Raw genomic sequence first — 18,449 nt, forward strand, 5'->3', positions numbered from 1 at the left:
AGATAAACTTGATTTTGAAATTTTGAAATCAGAAGATGGATCAGAAATTTTCAAAGTTAAATTGAACTTTGAAGTTGGAATTTGGAAATGGAATTTTGAACATAAAATTGAATTTTGAAATCTCAAAGTCAAATTGGACTTTGAAATTGAAATCCAAATCTTTGAAATAAGATAGAAGAATGAATTGAAATAGAGATTGAAGAAAGATATTTGAGATCACTTGGATTTCTGAAAAAGAACCTTGAAAATATGATATAATTCTATCCTAAATGATGAATGAATTTAATTTTTGAAATTGGATTTGAAAATCGTATTTCATTCCTTTAAATAAATTTAAATAAGATTGAAGATATAATACATCCTTGACTATGGTCATTGAATGTATTATATAATAATCTATATTTAAATTCAAGTGAAGAATAAAACACATTTTGGTGTTTTTATAGAGTTTAAAATGAAATTAACTCTCAATATACCCTGACTATGGCCATTGGTATATATATTGAATTAGTTTTAAATTAAACCCTGATAAAAGAGGAAAATGTTTAAAGAAAATATGATGAAATTTAAAAAGGATCCAGTGTGGATGCAGTGTTATTTTATAAAAGATAAGAATCCTAAGTTTTGTCTACATTCTGACTATGGACATTGATGCAAATCATCAACTTAGGATTAATTACCTCTTATGAAATGGTGCACGTGTCATTCGTGTTTCACCATTGTGAGAATTCAAGAAATAAAGGCAAAAAGCATGAAAATGAGCAATTTATGATATTTACAATGCTCATTCATTCTATCTAAAACAGGAAATATAAATTCTCATTAAGATCTAAGTTGTTACGATCTTTGAAACTGAAATTTTAAACAACTTCTTTAATCTGAGAAAGACTTTCTATGACTTCCCTGTGAAGAAATGAGTTAGCATGATGCAGAAGAAAACACTTTGTTGAGAGCAAAATAGTATGTGATTATGTTGATTTTAATACCGGATGCCATATTTATGCTGAATGAAAAAGGCATATACAATGGGTGAAGTCAGGAACCAGGGTGGTCCAACATGAAATATGGTAGTTTATGATGATCCACCATAGGAAAGAAGGGATCTAGTGGTTCATTGTGAACCACTGTGAAAGAAAAACTGCTATAGTAGTTCTTAATGAATTACTATAGTCAAGAAGGATTACAAGGGTTCTTTGTGAACCATTGCAAAAGATAACTATTGTAGTAGTTTTTGATAGACTGTTATAAAATGAAAGGGGACCACGGTGGTTCATGGTGAACCACCATGAAATATATAGCAACTATGGTGGTTCTTGATGGACCACCATAGAAAAGGAAGAATACAGTGGCTATGTGTTATTATCATGCCAAACATGATGGGTACAATGATTAGCAAAAGAGGCATGACCAAAATACAAACTGAAAATAATTAGTGACTAGCAAGATGCACTGCTAGATTGGAGAATTTCAGCAATTCAATGAATGTAAATGTATTACTAACCCACTAATGAAAATAAATTTCATAGCCAACAAATTCAAGTACATTGCTAATATATAAAACTGGGAAATACTCAGTTAGCAAAATGCATTGAATAACAGCATGAATGTTCACTAGTGGAGACATACTGAAAGTGATGGATGGGGTGTGTTGCCACAGGTAGGTGAATGGCAGTCAGTGAACGATGCAGGAGATATACAGGTAATAGAGAAAATGAGGGGTATGTACACAGGGGAACAGATATGGTAACAACTGTGAATATGATACAATAGGAAATATGTAGGAATGAGATGGGAAATGCTGAATGTAGGTGCACATCCATAGTGGGGAATATAACAGTGGTACATACGAAAGCACAGGGATTTAGTACCTGTGAAAATGACACAACAGGGGCTATAGTGAGGATATGCAAGGAGTCACAACAATGAGTCGTGAAGGCTGTGCTTCAGAACTCAGATTTTGCTGCTTGGCCAGGAACCTTGAGCTTTGGCAAGCAATATGATATCTTCTTCTGAGCATATCTCAGCGAATTGACCTTGACAGCTGGCAGATCAGTGGTGATCTTCGTTTCTAAAAATCCTGTTCCGATGAAACATCCAGGCAGGTGCTGAAATCACGTGAAGTTATGACCTACAAAGAAATAGGATAGAGAATCATCAATATTATCCCTAGGCTGAGCTCTACGATGGAACTAAACTTACCATGGGACAAAAACAAGCTTTTTAGCAAGGGGAGGTGTTGTGCTGCAACCCAAACTCCCTAACTGGGGTCCGATTTGATGATTCAGCTTGCTTTAGCCTCCAGAGGTTTGATGTCATATTTAGCTTGAAAGGAATTGCTGCTGCGAACCTAAGTGAGGCAATGGCGAACTATGAAAACAAGAGGGTTCATCCAGGAGACCCCAGCAGATTTTTCTTTTTATTCTCAAGAACTTCAACATGATGAAATAGCATTTTCAGAGGCCTGAGAGTGATACTTTTGGGAATGAAGAATCATCTGATTCTTCTAACAACAATGACATTCATCTTAACCGGATCCTGCATGAAACTTGATAAAGGCATTAGAAAACACAGAAAAAGTCACTTTAATTGCTCATTTTGATGTCACCCCAGGGATTGTTTTCCTCAGGAATGGTATCTTTCTGTACTCCCGGATTTGATTGATGCTCTCAAATGCACTATGTCACCCATTGGCAGCTTGCCTTTGCAGCCTTGCCATGGCAAACAGCATCTTGTCCTGTATCTTCAGTCTCAGAGACATCTATGTTGACACCCTTCTGAGGATCTGTGAATCCTATGGCATCTTGTAACATGATTTGCAAAATCATAAAGAGATCCCCTCGTCTCAATAAGAAGCTTAGATTCATGCTTCTCTTTCGTCCCACGTGAACCTTTAAGCAAGAATTTGGTTTTGTTTGTTAAAGAAGTAAAGGCATCTGTTAAACACACAAAAATTGCACAGATATACAGGTAATTGGATTTTATTGAATCAAATCATATACATGACCCTTGCCACGAATCAATCATATGTCAAGTTAGGGTTTTAAGTCCACATTCAACCCACTAATCGACCTCAACCAGTCGATCATATTCCAGCAGGGAAACCTTGGAAGACTTACCTATCAAAGGATGAACAAAATTTGGAGATGAAGATTTTAACTCTGTAAAAGTTTCAGAAATCTGTAGGAACCCCTTTGATATTTTCTTAATTTGTGCCAATAATGACCTCCATTCCTCAATAACCCAATAGATGATTAACCTTCAGTGAACACGGATGCAACTGGCAAACAGGCGATGTTGACCCTTTGGGTTAATGTGCAGATCAAATGAATGTAATATACAGACCCAACGAATACAATGCAGGATTATCCTCTTATCAATCAAAGTGGTAAAATCATCATGTATTGCATACAAAACATGAACTGGAATTTGAACGAGTTTATGATGCAATCCTCATAAATGTAAATGCTGAGAATATACCAAATCGCAAGGGATGTTATAAAAAAAAATTACCTGATTGGGGGAAAACATAAGGTCACCTTTTCTCCTTCCAATAGATGATAGGCTGTATTCCCTGCCTTTGGGCTTATTGGAAATATCTGCTATAAGTTTCAAACATATCCACACATCCAGCCATGAATCCAGGACACTCTAGGGACTGGGCTGAAGAGTATACCCAAAATTCAGAGAAGGAATGAAGGTCCAGCATCTTGAGGATCCACCTCTGAAGCCACTTAAAACTAAGTAATATCAGGTGACGAAGAGATGAGAGGAAAAGTATTGAATTACATCAAAACAAATAGAACTGACCTAGATATGAAGACATTTGGCCAAACACGAGAAACACATACAACTGAACTGCGTTACGCACCAAGAAATTTTGATGAAGCATCATCGGATCTATTATATAAACAGGGATTTAAAGTCAAAAAGAAGACAAAAATAAAGAAGAGACAAAGTGGGGCTGAAACAGAAGAACACATGGAATCCTGTACAGATTTGAAATTATTTCCAATGCTTTTTGCACCTGAATGCTCATGTCCAACAAAACGAAGTTTTAACATATGCCTCTTGCATAAAGATGATTCTGCAGTCACGAACAACAACTATAAATCCTATTAATGATCTCTTCCAATTCAATAAGATTTAATTAACGCAATTAACCTCGATCAAATTCTGCAACAAAACCCAGTTATTGATTTGGAAAACTCAACTGTAACAAATAATAAGATCCTGTCAAACTTCACATTAGTAGTGAAACTCAGAAAGGAAGAAGAAAATAAAATTAATAATGATTGTTGGAACAAAACAATAACAAACAGTAACGGTCTACTGGTAATCACAATACTTACAGATTTGCCATGGTTGCTACAATTCCACAAGAATCCATCAAGGGGCTTCAAATGAGAGAGAGACTCACATGATGCTTTTTACCTAGTGATGAAATATCCCACCAAGACAGGAAAACAAACAGAAAAAGAAAATACACCACTAACATCGGTTGATTTAGCAACGGGATCAACAAGAGAGAGAAAGTTGACCTCTAATATTCGCGCTTTTTCAGCATTCATGGACTCAGATACAGGGTTAAAATAAGAACAGATGCTTGAACGATGAATCACAGAGGATGAAAAATGTCACGAATGAAGGGAATGTCATAATGGAGTCAAAATAATGAGAACGATAAACACAAATTGAAATTAGAAACAGATCAAGACGTGAAAAAGAAAACAAGAATCGAGACAAAACATAAATCAACAAAGATAGAAACCAAAATCAAAGTAACTAATAGGACAATAGGAATCAAACTAAAAAGCAAGAACAGGAATCGAGCAAGGCAAAATCAGAGAGAAAGCTAAAATCGAATTAGATCCAAATATATAAAAAAGGGAAAAAGAAAATTGTTGGGATCAGAGATCCCGTTGCTGTGGCACGGGGATGGGCCGAGATCGCACAAGCAATCGGGCACCACCATTAGTGCGTAAATGGGATTTTAATATAGGAAAACGAAAGAGAAATCAGAAATTAAAACAAGAATGGCCACTTACCGTAGCTCATCTGGGGGGAGGTTCTTTGCAGGGAAAAACAAAAGGGAAAAGAACGATTACTTACCTGCGGTGGCTGCGGTAACTAGTCTTCCACTGCTACTTGAGGAGAACCAGAGAAGAAGCATGAAGAAACTGAAAGGGTGAAACGCGATGATGCATGAAGAAGGGTGCGGGGGTGAGAAGCGGTGGTGTTGAAGTCCCCTGCGTGCTTCACTTAAAGGGAGAGAAGAAAGATTCGGTTGGGGGATGGATGGAGGAGAACGGAGGTGGTTGTTGAAGATGAAGGGTTTTGAGGATGGAGGGAAGGAGAGGGAGAAGGCGGCTGAGGGTTTTGGTGAGAGAGGGTTTTGGCGAGAGAAGAGAGAGAGGGATTGTAACCCTCGTTTAAAACCCTAAAAAGCATTTTTTGCAAACTCCCCCCCTTTTGTTTTCAAGATTTTATAAAGAGGAATTTTTTAATAAAATTTTGCTAAAAAGTGTTTCTTCATAAAACTCGATTTTTAAAAAGTATTTTTCAAAAAGGTTATTTTTGTGTTTTTTTTTTATTTTCTTATTTTTTGTGTTTTTCTTGAAATTATATATATTTTTTGTATTTTTTGAAAACAAAACTCTAAAAACTAAGAAATTTAAACTAATTTTACAAAATTTCAAATTATTTACAGAAGAAAGGGTTTTTCTGAAAAATCAAGGTTATTTTGGGAAAATTTCTTTAGAAAATGGGTTTGGATCCAGGTTTTGAGAAAATGTTCGAGTTTTGAAACTCGAATTGAGAAATACAACGTGACGAATCCACATGGATGTCGGATGGACTGTTCGAGCTATTTAAAAACTATTTTTTTGGTATTTTCTGTAATTTTAATTAAAAGTTGGATAACGAGACTCAGATTTGGATCTGGATCCGAAATTAATTTAAACATATAAAATGAATTTAATTTCAGTAAAACTTGGGAAATGTACTGGAATTTAGATTTAAAAGTGACTCAATTGCTCAAAAAATGAAATCAGGGGAAAAAGGGGATATTTAAAAGATTTTGAAAAATTTGGGGTGTTCACACCTCTCTAAGGTGAACCGTTTTGTGAATGGGGCGAAGCGGGTTTATCTTTCTTAGGCTCATTGTTTAGTCATACCTCTCAACGAGGATTTTGCCTCGTGGTCCCCACAGGGTACACAAAACGAGGACTTGGCATGCCCATCCACGTGCTCAGCCTCACGCGGCCAACAAGAGCACCTCGCTCGTGAAAGCGAATCACAACACCATATTATTTCTTTTCTAATTCAGGATATAGTCACATGTGAGTCCACTCACAACAAAAGGGCCATTGCCCAGAGACTCCAACTGAGTCCAAAACACATCATATTCATTCATACCCTATGGTGTTCAAGTTTCAGTCTTTTCATTTCATGAAGTAAGTGCATCTTGTGCACTTACCAATGCCTCAAGTAATGTACCAGCCGAGGTACACACTACTCAGTACCAGTGTCAGGATGTGCTGCGTGCAAGGTGTAATAGTACCACATACTTTCTATCATTTACACGATTATAAAGAACAGAGGCATTATATGATTTCATTTCTGAGAGACAAGTAAACGTGCAAGCAAATATACAGTTTCATGCATATGACATTTCATCAATTTTCATCACTCAAGGAGTTGTCTCTAAATCATTAACATTGGCATGTTGCATAACATGAAATTATTCTCGCAGTAACAATTCATGATTTGACGTACTTAAGTGTTAAGATTAAATTTAACAATATTCTCATACGTATGGGAATTACATTCGCATTTTCAAGGTGGGTCATCGCTCTTGCAGGGAGAGATGCAATCGCGACACAAAAGACCATCATACATGATTTAACACACTTACGAGTTATGGTGGAAATCTAGGATATTCCCAACTTATGGGAATAACATTAGCATTTCCACGGTGTGAGTAATTTCCTTATGCAGTACGACACGCATATGTGTCAAAGGAGAATTCTGGAAATATCCCATCTAATGGGTATTACATTAGCTTTCCATGGTTCGGGGTGTCGCGCCTGCAGACCTGAAACGAACCATTTGACAAGACGAACGTAAAGTAACACTAAGTAACTCATACCTAGTTCGGAGTGTAAAATTATCTGAGGAAACACTTGGACGGGACACAAGAGTGTCGCATGTCCATTCGATCGCACCGAAACACTCACTTACGTGCATTAACATATATATATACGAAGCTTATAGTTATTAGTATATATATATATACACTTTTACTGGTTCACTTAACGATGCCCAACCCTTTACATGTATATTCATATACGTATATACCCATTTTACATATGACTATACCTATATATAAGGTAATCTAAAACTTATGCATCCCGAGGCATGTGCACGCATGCCAAACACTATAACTGAATCGCGAAAGGGTGCAGGGCAAGACAAAAACATGAATTTTGGACCTACTAAGGTTCAGCTAGAAGTAGGTTTGTGTTGGTCGTAAAAGGAAAAGGATTGACAGCCGATTGGTGGGGTTACGGGGCTGCAAAGGCGCTGGCAAAGGGGTCGCGGACCTGCTGCCATAGCGGGCCCACCTAAAAATGCAGGTCTGGTCCTCGGACCAGACTGCTGTGCGCACCCGGAGGATCTGGTCCGACTTATGGTTCAGACCAGGCTGCCAAAACGGCTCAGTTAGGACTGGGTCAAACTGCCAAAAGGGGGCTGCCACGGCTAACCTTACAACACTGGGTACTAATGGGGCTGGTTAGGGGGTCTGGTCCAAGTGATTGGACCATGTTGTCACCACGTACCCAGGTCTGAACATTTGGTTCAGACCTGGACCAAAAGGAGGGCACCACACGTGGCCTGGGTGCCCAGCCCCACGCGGCTGGCACCCGACCCCGACAATGGGCAAACCAAGGCTAGCACCATGTGCCATGCCCGAGCTGCCAACACCATCAGGTCTGAATGTTCAGACCTGAATGCAAGGAGATTAGCCAAAAAGAAAAGGGCCTCGGTGCTCAGCACCAAGTGGCTCCACCCGGCTCCAACAAAGGAGAAATCGAGTTGGGTCTAGGCTCACAAACCAGCCGGCCCAAACGGGTTGTAGTACTGGTCTGAACCCATGGGTTCAGACCGGTACCTCAACCCAAACCCAGCTACAAAAGAAAACAAGAAGGACATTAGGTGCCTAAGGCTGGGCGCACGGTCCATACGCATGGCGCCCAGCTCCAAATGTGGGGTAAGTAGGTTGGCTGAAGGGTCTGGTCCACTGGACCAGACCGAGTGACTATCTGTGATCATCGCAAAAAAATTTCTCTTGTATCTTTCTCTCTCTTCCTTCTCTTTTCTTTTATAGCCTCTATTTCCTCCCTTTTGAAGAGAGAAAAAAAGACAAAAAAGAAGAGAGAAGAGAAAAGAGAAGAAAGAAGAGAAAGAGGAACTCTTTTGCGGGGTCTCACTTGACCTTAATTTTGAAAATATTTAAGAAAATAACTCGCCTCCGTTTTGAAATATTTGCGGGAAAATCGGGAACGAGATCCGCTCGTCGGTACGAGGTTCGACCGTTTCTGGCGCCTTTACCAGAGGTAATGAAACCAAGGGTCGAATTCATGCCTTTTTGCTTTGCTAAAAGATTATCTAAGAATTTATTCTGAGTCTAAATGCACAAAGAATCATGCTTGTGCAATGCAAGGATGTATGCTCTTTTTGAAAAAAAAAATGATTTTGGAAATCCCCAAGTGTTTCTGAGATAAATCTGATAATAAAGTGAAGAAAAGGTCTCTAACTTAGAACTTTAAGATTTTAAAGTTCCAAATTTTGGAATAATTAGAGTTTTGGGGAAAATACATCTGGACTTTGAAGGAATGTCTTTGAAATTGAGATAAGAGAGGAAGAAAGGAAGTTTCAAAGTCATAAATGGACTTTGAATTAGAAGTCTGAATTGGATTGAATGTTTGAGATGGAGTTGAAATTCTAGCTTTGAAATCAGAATGAGATTCGAGAAAGCTAAATAGAATTGAGGAATTGGTTATTGGAATTTTTGAGAACCAAGATAAACTTGTATTTTAAAATTCGGAATAAAATGGAATTGGATTTGAAAGTTGGAATTTGGAAAGAGAAGTTGATTTGAAATCTGGAATTCAAGATGGAATTTTGAATCCAAAGTCTGGATTCTAAATAGGATTGAGATCCAAGATGAAATTGAATTCTGGATTTAGAATCCTAAATGGTAATTGGATCTAAAATCTGAGATCCAAGATGGAATTGGATTTTGGATCCTAAATGAAATTTGGATATGAAGTCTGAGACCCAAGATGGATTTGGATTCTAGATCCTAGAATGGATTTTAGATCTGAAGTCTGAGATCCAAGGTGAAGTCGGATTCTGGATCCTAAAATGGAATTGGATCTGAAGTCTGAGATCCAAGGTGAAGTCGGATTCTAGATCCAAAAATGGAATTGGATCTGAAGTCTGAGATCCAAAGTGGAATTGGGTTCTAACTTTGGATTTGAACTTTGAAAGTCCAAATGGGACTTTGAAGATGGATCTGGGTTTTTTTGAAAACCCAGATTGAATTTAAAACTTAGAAAAAGACTTGAATTTTGAGATTCGGAATCAATCTCAAAATTTTGGATTTTGAAGATAAGAAAATCAACTTGATTTTGAATTTGAAATCAGAAGATGAATCAGAGGTTTCAAAGTTGAATTGAACTTTGAAAATTGAATTTTGAGATATTAAATTGAATTTGAATTTGAATTTGAATCTTGACAATGAATTTGGAATTTGACTTTTGAATTTTTTAGTATACAAATGAATTTCAAAGTCAAATTTGGACTTTGAATTTGAAGCTTGAATTTGGAATTTAGAAAAATGAATCAAGAATTTCAAAGTTAAATTGAACTTTGAAATTGGATTTGAGATATTGATTTGATTTTGAATTTTGAAAATGAATTTGGAATTCCAAAGTTGTTTTGAACCTTGAAGTTTGATTTATATTGGAATTTTTTGAAGTTTTGAAATGAATTTGAAATTTCAAAGCATAATTGGACTTTGAAATCGAATTTTTAATCTTGAAAATGAGATAGAATTGAATTTAAATTTATAAATAAGATTTGATCTGAGAAATGAAGAAAAAGAATCACTTGGAATTTTTGAAAAGAGAATTTTGAAAATATGATGCAATTCTATCCTAAATAATGAATGAATTTAAATAATTTTGAATATGGATTTGAAGATCATATTTCATTCTTTAAATGAATTAAAATGAGATTGAAGATATAATACATCCTTGACTATGGTCATTGAATGTATTATATAATAACTACATTTAAATTCAAGTGAAGAATAAAATATATTTTTGGTGCTTTTATAGAGTTTAAAAATGAAATTAACTCTCAATATACCCTGACTATTGCCATTGGTATATATATTGAATTAATTTTAAATAAAACTCTGATAAAAGAGGAAAATATTTAAAGAAAATATGATGAATTTTGTAAAGGATCCAGTGTGGATCTAGTGTTATTTTATAAAAGATAAAAATCCTAAGTTTTGTTTACATCCTGACTATGGCCATTGATGTAAATCATCAACTTAGGATTAATCACCTCTTACGAAATGGTGCACGTGCAATTTGTGGTCTCATTTGTGAGAATTTTAAGAAGTAAGATGAAAATAACATGAGAACAAGTGATTTATGGTATTTATATGCTCATTCATCCTATCTAGAACTGGAAATATAAAGATTCTCATTAGCATCTAGCTATTACAACTTTAAACTGAATTTAAAGTCCAAATCTAAGAAGGTCCCCAACATTTTTAGAGATTCCTGCAAAATTTCTGGTTTAACACAGAGATGAAGATGTATATAGGAGCAATCATATCGGATCCAATGAAGGGCTCAAGTGTGTACCTTACACTAGTAAAAATTTCAATGTAGGTGGCAAGATATGAACTAGAATTCTGTGTTGAGCGAGTGGTGAGACATATATAATATCCTAAACTAAAGGAGATGCATATGCACATATGTCTAAGTATGAATTTTATACTAAATGAGGCAACATACATGTAGAGATGCTTATGAAAGGGTGCCTATGAGAATGATCCTATTTACATGCATAGGGAGGGGGTGCACTATATACATCTAGATTAGGAGGAGCACATGGAGGTCACAACAGCTCTAAAAGAAGGGTGATGTTTGTAACAATAATTGGTTGCTGCATTTGGATGATATCACAGCAGCACCTAAGTGCCATTGATAGAGGTGACAAAAGGTACTATGTGCAGCTATGGAAATGCTACACTGCTACACTAAGAAAAGAACCAAGATAAGCAACAGCGGAAATAGTATCCTACAAAGCTACACTGCTACACTAAGAAAACACACAAAAAGTTCAAAGGTTTACAAGAGAGACATAAAAAGGATGTAGTGACAAAAACGTAACACAATGCTGGAAAAATAGCTAAGGACCACGTATGAATACTGATACAAATTTCACTAAATAATACTAACAGTTCCCAAAGATTATGAAGTATACATAAATAAGCACAGTGACACAAATAGAAATCTATCTCAGATACTGTGAAATTAACTCAACCAAACATCCCAATTAAAAGAAATAAGTCAAACTGAACTAAAATATGACAGAACAAAGTGAAGTGTACAAACATGAAAACAAGAGCTGAATAAATATATATGGGAAAGAAGGGGGAAAATTTCCAGAAAGATGACCTGGCAGAATTATACAAGCGACAAGGGCTAAAACAGTTTGCGATAATTGCCAATAAAAAAAAACAAAGAAAGATGCACGCATGCACAAACACATAAACACATGCTTCAAAATGTGTACCATACCTATGTCAACAGTTGTATTTGTGCCAATCAAATTACAAGTGGGTTGATGGCACAAGCACGCCTGGTTTTCAGAGATTCTTAACACAAATTCTTCGTGGCAGTAAACTAGAGACAAGAATGTGACCCTGCAGCAGCAAAAGGTGAAATAATCAAGAGATGAAGGATAAAGTGGCAGAGATGATTGAAATAATACAAGGATCCCTGCTTTTTGATCTGTTTACATGAGTTTAAGAAGGAAATTGAAACTCCCTAAACAATCAATTTACCAGTTGCTCCTGTTTTGCAGTCATAGATAATTGCAGGTAGTTAATAGAAATTTAGAGGCTAGTTGCCATATCATGCTAGCTTCCAACCAAAAATGGCTCCCACAACACAATCACATAATCACTTTCCATTTCCAAACAGATTACATATTATGACTTATGAATACAACCCAGTCAGAATCTAGGAGGAATTACAACTAATGTTAGTGGAATTAAGAAGTAGGGACCACTCCTTCATTGAGTACTCAACAAGAATAGACACACGACTCGGTAGCAGTTTCCAACAAGAAATGGTCCTTCAAACCGATACCCATCAAGAAATCTATAGGCAATTCCATAAAACGAGCTTCTCCCCTTTCCCTAGCACAAGCAAGTATCCTGAATATCTGGATTTCTCAAACTTCTCTCCCAGAACAAATCAAATAAGCAATTAATGCATTTTGAACTATGAAAAGCGAGATGTTTTGCATCATTTGTCAGTGAAAGAAAAATGACATGAAGAGATCCAAGGAGGCCACACAGACACTCGGTCCTAATTGCCAACTGAATCAGAGGTCTGCTGAAAAGGTGCCAAAAATATCTTCTTCAAAGGATTTCTTCATGTGCCTGCACCTGAGTACAAGCAACCTTTGGCAGCCTAGCCATAACCTGCTGAATGCATTAAAATGTTGTTGCTCCAGGACCATCAAAGAACCATTTAGTCAATATTTTGCAGAAAAAGGCTATCTGTGTACATGTACACAATTACATGATAAGGGTCACCAAAGCAGACTATGGCAGCCCTTAGCTGAATCATAGTTATGAGAACAATCATGGCAAAGCTGTGTAAGACTTGATAGATATACAAAGAAAAGGAAAAAAAAAATCTCTATAGAAAGAAACACTTGATTTCATCCAGGATTAGCCTGTTCCCTCCATACCCACACCGGACCACTGCTTTGCAACACTTAGGAAATACAGAAAAAGTAGCCTTGATTTCTACAGAATCATTAATCTTAAACTGGGTTGATGTCAAGAGGTGTTTTACAGGAGGATCCAGAATGAGCTTCATTGTAAATCAGGAGCAAAACACAATAAAAGTATTCATTACAGAAAGTATTACGAGAAAATTGAAGGGGAAATAAAACACTCATCTTCATACCATAATACGCCACCATTGGACATACAGCTTGCTAACTTGTTACGAGACAAAAGGAGATTTATATGTACCATGTCAACGAGGGCAACTGTATCCCTAATTTGTTCTCAAAGACCGCAGCCGCGATATTCATGTTTCAACCAATCTTGAGCTCAGTTAAACTTGGTAAAAGCAAAATAAATGAAGGAGAAGTGGGGGGAGAATGACAGCAAAATTAGGCTATTAAGGCTATAAACAGAAAACTTGAACTAATTAAATGGATGCATTGGTTACACAGATTTGGATGCAGGGGATATACAAATCTTTAGTGCATAAAAGCCATGATATACAAAAGAGGGATGTGAAATCAAGACGGACATCATACCTTCATGCCGTGTAAGGGATCATCAACTTAAAACAAAAAGTTGAGATTGACTGATAACCAAAACAGAGATTCGAAAATAAAAAAAAATGCTCAAAAATCATAAACCGATTATCTAAATGGAATCGAAAATCAAATATGGCCTAGAAACTGAAATATATAAAAAAAAAGAAAGGGAATCCAAACATAACACATGCCAATGAGGTTAATCCAAACATAAATACACCGAATGGGATGGATGAAAATGCGTGGATACAGTAATTCTTAGAACGATTGAGATAATCCCCTATGCTAGAAAAACAAGTAGTAGAAGCCAGCCAAACGGCAAAAGGGAAACAAGAAATCAGGTCGTGATTCAGATAAGCTATCAAGAATCGTCAGATCTGATAACGTGGGCCGAAGCAAATCACGGAATCAACGACAGAAATAAAATGGAAAAAGAAATGTAGGAATTAAGAAATTCCATTTGCTGTCTGCAAAGATGTGAGTCGATCCTCCTATATGCAGGTCGACCCTACCTCTAACACATTGTAATAAAAAAAAGTAAGAATAAACAAAAAAAGTTGAAATAAAACACAAAAAGGATCATAGTGAAACGGGGAAGGGCTTTTCATAAGAATTTCAAGGAGGAAGAAGGTGGTTGCTTACCTTTTAGCCGTAAGGAATGATCGACCTCCCCGGACAGCCCCGAGCTTTATAGATGAAATTGGCTCCGATTGAGAGGGAATGGGGCTTCTCCTTAATGGTGGTTCGAACCCTGGTTGCTGGGATGAAAGATCGACTTCTTTCAGCTGAGGCCGATGAGGAGGGTGAAACGAAGAAGAGGTGAAGAAGAAAGAGGCAGAAAACGGTGGGGTGAGAGCAGATGGTTTCAGGGTTTTCTCATCGTGCCCTTTGGTTGATATTTTGGAAGTGGTATTTTAAAACAATAATTTTCAATAAAAACTTTTAAAAATCATCAACCAAAAGTAAATAACAGACTTTCCACGAGGTGGTAAGTACAGGTCGAATCCTCAGGGAACAGGAATTACTCAGAATATTTCTCAAAAATTTAATTTATTAATCACAAATAACTGTCTACAATCACAAAGCTAATACAACTACAATTGATCACTAAAAGAAATGAAAAAGCAATTCAATCTTCAATTGCGTGCCAAGGGTATTTCGGTCCTTTCACCAATTATCCAATCTTCGCACTTGGACAATGAACCCTGGAAAATGAATATGCTTTTCAACCTAAAAACAAAGGAAAATAAAAAGTTAGTAACTTATTCTAATAATACAAGCTACGAATGAAACTAAATCTAATTTTCAAGAAATTAATAAAACAAATCCTAATTATGATAAAATAATCAAATAAAATGTCAAACTAATTCTAAAGTTAACTAACCTAAGTCTAACAATACTGTATGATGCAGATGCAACACCTAATATGCAGAAAATACTGAAAACAGTACGAAAATGCTAAAAAGAATAAAATTACCAATATGCCCCTAACTAGTGTTAAATAGACTTCTGACAGCTCTTTGGAAAACTACTATTTGACAGGGAAAACGAAGTCCGATTTTCCCGAAATTTATTTTATTCTATAACTAACAGATTAAGGAATCTGACAGTTTTTACAGAATGAAAAAATGATATATGAAACTCCAAATATAAGCGTTTCAAAACTGGAAAAAATCCGGATATCGCAGGTCCCGAAATTTTCAAATCCGAAAAAGTGGTTTTCCCAAAATGCTTAAAAATCAGACCAAACCAACTCAGATTGAGCTGAAATTTGGTCTGAAGACAGTCAACACACCAATAAAGTGAATAGAAGAATAATATTTTGAAAACTCAGAATTTTTGCACATGAAATGATGAAAGTGCGACAGGTCAAAAATCGGGTTTTTCTTTGAATGCACTATTCACTTTATAAATCTATTTAAACACTAAACAATGCAAATTAGACATAATGCAACCTAAATGACACTAAATGACAGATTATATGCTGATGTTAAATGCAATGATACTAAATGAAATATAAATGAAATATGATATGCACTTTATGACTAAAAACTGAATGAACTAATAATGCAAATGCAACTAATGTACTTAAACATGCACTTAACTATATGAATGAATGACTGCAATTAATACAAACTAACTGCAACTAAACTAATTGAATCACTAACATAAAAAAAACAATTATCAAACACACCTTAAACAAGCAATGTTAAACTCTACTAGATCAATTAAATGGAAACCTACACTACTTATACTGAGGTTAATATAACTTAAAAATAAATGTACTAAATCACTAAATACCAAAGAGTGGTGGGTTTAAGATAGAACTAAGCTCACGCCACACTTGGCTAGATCGACTGGGTTCACTAGGTGGACTCAACTTAGGCTAGGGACACGACACACCTAACTGGGTTGACTAGATTGACTAGGTTAGGTTGACTATCTTAGACATTGGTTAATTTAGACACTTAGGAATTAATACCTAATTAATTACAACTAACATTAATGACTCCACTAATTACGAGCCTAATATATAAGACCTAATTAAAACTTATTTAATTAAGAACCTAATTCCTAACTAAGGTTAATATACTTAACTAAATTAACTAAGTCTAAATCTAGACTCAATAACTATGGATGATTAGAGAATAAAGAAAGAATAAATGCTCAAAGAGAAGTTTGGGAAATTTGCTAACTCCAAAAATCGTCCCACCCTAAATGCTTGCCTTGACTTGCCTTAATTTGCAATTTTAAAAAGGTAAAAAGGTAAAACTGTCCAGCTAGGAGCAGTTACCTTCTTGAAAATCTTTCAAGGCTAATTTAAACAAGTAGGCATTTTTAAAATATCCAATTCAAGATAGTCTCAACGAATTTGGCTTTTCAAAAATGATTGAAAAAATAAAAATACCTGTATAAAAAACGTGATCTCCTTTTAAGAAAAGATTTGAACTTTAATTCAACTTTCCTAAAAATTATTGATACTATCTTGCCTTTCCTTCCTTGAATCCAATTTCAAACTTGCCTAAAGAGAATCCAACGAATTTGGAGCAATCAATTTTTCTCAAAACGTTTTTCTTTTTGGAGCAATTACTCTTCTAATTCAACTTAACTTTCCTAACACAACTAAAAACGTTTTATAACTTACAACTAATGACTATAGCTAATTAAATTTGATTACCTAACATAAGACACTTACTAAAACTTTACACTAAAACGTCTACACTAAGCAAGCTCTAATACAATGCACCTAGACACCTTAAAGTACTTACTAAATTCTAAAATTTACCAAAATGTTAACAAGCTACCAAAAGCAGCCTAGAGCTTGACTGGAGCTCTAATGGCTACTGCCCCACCTTGGGGAAGAAGACTACCTAAGTAATACGAAAATCACAAAATAAAAAAAAAACTACACTAAGACTACTACGAGAGTGATAAAACTAAATTAACCCCTAACTAAAATTAACTAATTACACTACTGCAACTATAAACATTTTATCTAATATGCTGGAAATCATAACACACATAAAACATCAAATTATCTAAACGACTAGCCTAATGCACTAAACATGGAAAATAAAAAACACGAGATCTATTTTCAAATCAATCTCTAAATTAACTAAAAATGCATCAACACATTAAACTATTGGAAAACTTAAAATCTAGATCAAGCCTACAGCCGGTTGAACGACACTACACAACAAAAGACTAAAACTCGACTTTTTGATTTTTGCAATATAAAGAAAACACCTAAAACACTAAAACATCAAAATGAAATTAAGAAAGACACAAATACAATGAAATTGAATCACACAAACTTACAAACTGATAAACTGCAAACAAATAACAGAATGCATGACTTACACATTTGATTCACACGCACTCACTCAATCTTCAATTTTGATTCATCGATTTCATCAAGACCACTCACACGATATGCCCTGAATCAAAACAATCACAACCCTTAAACGGAAATGAATCCAAAGTACCCAGACCATACTGAACAATACTCAGACTCCACGAGAAAATAAAAAAAAATTTGCAGACACTACACTTGCGAAAAAACAAATATCGGCTAGAGTTAATCTAGCCGATTTTCTTTTCTTTTTCCTTAAAACAATAATCAAGCAAACACAGCTACAAAACTAATTCAAAATAACTTTTTGAAATGATTTTTCTGTAGAAAGAACCCAACAAAACACGCTGGACAAAATGGAAAAATCGGCTAGAAGGGGTTCTAGCCGATTTACACATTTTAGATGAAAACGAGAGAAAAATATGAATCGAATGCAAAAACAATGAAATAGAACCTAATCTATCGTGCTGGTCTATGCATGAGCTCTATACTAGGGCTGAAATAAGAAAAATACAGTAAACACACAGAAAAGAAAACACGAAAAACAAGCACACACGTTTTAGGCTTTATCTAGAAGAAAAGATAGAAGAAGACCTACCTCAAGGGCGATCTGACGATCGTGGGGAAGAAGAGAGCGGACAATGGCCTTGGTTTGACATCTCAAACCATTCGAGAATGCTAGAATATCACCACGAACAGTATTTCCACAGCTGCAACACGTTGGAGATCCACCGAAGATGGAACGGGTGCCGATTCGCGATCAGAGGGCTTAGAAAATCGGATGGAGGTAGGGTCGACTCATCTTGTTGGGGTGTTGCGCACTTCCAAACAAGATTAATGGTCTCCACCTCTGCTACACCTGCAAAAATACAGAAAATGGTGAGAAAATGCAGCAAGGAAGAAGAAGAAATGAATAGAAATGACAAAAGAGATTGAAAAAGGC

Source organism: Nuphar pumila, chromosome 1 (assembly GCF_984573655.1).
Source record: "Nuphar pumila chromosome 1, dmNupPumi1.hap1.1, whole genome shotgun sequence".
Taxonomy (NCBI): domain Eukaryota; kingdom Viridiplantae; phylum Streptophyta; class Magnoliopsida; order Nymphaeales; family Nymphaeaceae; genus Nuphar; species Nuphar pumila.